Genomic DNA, 2,522 nt, shown 5'->3' with positions numbered 1-2,522 from the left:
GCAAGACTCCAGCCACCTGACTCCAACTACTTCCAGGTGGTTCTAAGGAAGGAATGGCTGGGCAGAGAGGGGAGCCCGAGGGCGAGGAAGTGCACCTCAGGCAAATGCTCACCAGCATGTGACTTCCTCTGACTGGAAAGAAAACAGAGCTCTGTGGCTCTATGGAAATCACTTTGCAAATGAAATGAAAACCAAGGCCTCAGAAGCAGCCAGCCCCACAGCACATCCCTGAAGCCCCTCATTTGGAAACACAATTATAGCCAAACAGGTGGCAGCACCCCTATTGTAGCTCAGTCAGAATCTTCTCTACAATTCACACGTCGCTGGGTCATAGGGCCGCCATTTTGGATTTTGGACGCCATTTTGGATTTTGGACGCCATTTTGGACGTCAGTCCAGGACGTCCTTGTGCTTCAGAAGAGGAAAGCCGCCTGGACACCATGATACCAGGTCGATGATTAGGTCAGGAATCACGTTAGCCAGGGGTCTAGTGGCACTCAGACTGAACGGGAGGCGGAAGAGACCAGCTTGGATGCCTGAGAGCAGGTTTGACCCAGCAGGTCTCCTCCCACCTTGGTGTCTCTTCCCTGCTTCTCTCTCTCCCCCGGCTCCCTCCTTCCCCAAAGTGCCCAGAACCTCCTCCTGAAGGTTCCACCACATCTGGGCCCTATCAAAGATCTGTTTTAGTCAAATGCCCTTTTTTTTAATTTTATTTTATTTATTTACTTCTTTTTGGCTGTGCTGGGTCTTCGTTGCTACATGCGGGCCTTCTCTAGTTTCGGTGCTCAGACTTCTCATTGCATTGGCTTCTCTTGTTGCGGACCACGGACCCTAGAGCACAGGCTCAGTGGTTGCAGCACCAGGGTTTAGTTGCTCCTCAACATGTGGGATCTTTCTGGACCAGGGATCCAACAAACATCCCCTGTGTTGGCAGGCAGATTCTTAACCACTGGACCACCAGTGAAGTCCAAAATTCCCTCTTTCTAAATCAATCTTGTCACCCCAACTTCTAGCCCCTCAATGGGAAGGACTCAACAACCTGCTAAACAGACAGAAAGTGGTTAGATGAATTCACCTGAAGGTGACGAACCAGTGGACTGACCCCTGTGAGCCACAGGAAATGCACGAGCCGTGGAGAACGTCTTGGCCTCCGATCCTCCCTGGGAGCTGAGACGCCTGTGTTCCCCCGAGAGGTTGGGAAGACAGTGAAGTCCTTCAGGATGACTTCCGCCATTAAGAAAGGATGCTGCTTCGGGGGCCGCCTGTGTGAACACCAGCAGACCCGGAGCCCTGAGGAGCGACTCAGGGGGCAATTACATCAGCACAGGACGCCTTTGTTTTGAGCTGAGGCTGGTTTTCCCACAAGCGACTGAAATAAATTAGAGCGTTTTCAACGAGGGCGGTTGAAAGCGGCACTCTTGGAAAAATCTCAGCAGCTGGCCTTTATTGGATTATAACTAGGAGCAAAACACCCCAAACCACACAATCGCCTGCAAAGGGGGGAAAGAAATCAAATCAAATGCAACATTGTTGTAGGCCCTGGAAAATGTTTCCCCAGGAGAACCAGCTTGGGAACCTGGTCAATGTTCTCTAGCTGGGCTGCTCAGGGAGACAGACACTGCTCCGCGGGGGTCAGACGCAGTTTGTCTACACGCAGGCGGCCAGAGACACCAACAGACAGCCACACACAGGCGGGCCGGAGACAGGGGACAGGCGCCCCGGTGCAGGCTGCCACCATGGGGCGCACAGAGGCCCCAAGAGAGGGTCCCCCCTTGCAGGGGCCTGGGACCCAGACACATCCTCTTTGCCAAATCTTTAAACATAGGTGCAACCGCCGTGCTTGTGGGGTGAGCAAATCCCACTGGGCCGTGGAAGCCATAGGTGGGTGCATTCCCTCAGGAAGCCTATAGAGGAATTAAATCTATTGTTGAGCACGTGGCTGGGAGATGAGAAAGCTAGGTTGTTCTAACCTGGTGACTGCCTGGTTCTATGAGTTCAAGGAAGTTTGTACGTTTCTCTGATCCTCAGTTCTCTCATCCACAAAATGGGTATTATCATATTTGTCCTCCTTCTTTCAAGAGTTGGGGAGGAGGGTTGTTTAGAAACCTCAAGCAAGAAGCAAAGGGGAATAGATATGAGAACAGTGGTTGTGGGGGAGGAGGGTGGGGATGGGTTGGGAAGGGACAGAGGGAAGTCTTTGGGACAAATGCCCTGTATTTTGATGGATCAGGGGAGCTCCCTGAGTACATGCATTTGTCAAAATTGATCAAAATGTACATTGAAGATCTGTGCATCCCACTACACGTAAATTATACCCCAATTTTTCAAGATGAGAAGCAAAACTGGACAAATGAAAGCTACCATCAAGGGAGCACTACTGGCCTTCTGTGAACAGGACAATCTCAAGCAAATAAAGTCTCACTTCGCCCTCAGATAGCTTATTTTGAAGTTCAGGTTCAATAGTTTCAGAAAACACATATGTTTGTGTCTAGTTCCAACTGGCTTGGTCGGTATTTAAGAAAA

At 50.7% G+C, this 2,522-nt stretch overlaps 1 long non-coding RNA gene across 1 annotated transcript; it reads left to right on the top strand.

The window, feature by feature from the left end:
• Positions 1 to 320: 320 nt before the first annotated feature.
• Positions 321 to 1,431, top strand: LOC133235874 (uncharacterized). Its single transcript, XR_009732688.1, has 2 exons — positions 321 to 545; positions 1,013 to 1,431. It is a non-coding gene; the product is annotated as an uncharacterized LOC133235874 (long non-coding RNA).
• Positions 1,432 to 2,522: the final 1,091 nt, after the last annotated feature.

Source organism: Bos javanicus, chromosome 23 (genome assembly GCF_032452875.1).
Source record: "Bos javanicus breed banteng chromosome 23, ARS-OSU_banteng_1.0, whole genome shotgun sequence".
Classification (NCBI taxonomy): Eukaryota; Metazoa; Chordata; class Mammalia; order Artiodactyla; family Bovidae; genus Bos; species Bos javanicus.
Note: the sequence above shows the minus strand (reverse complement) of the source record. Positions and strands in the feature narration are given on the sequence as shown.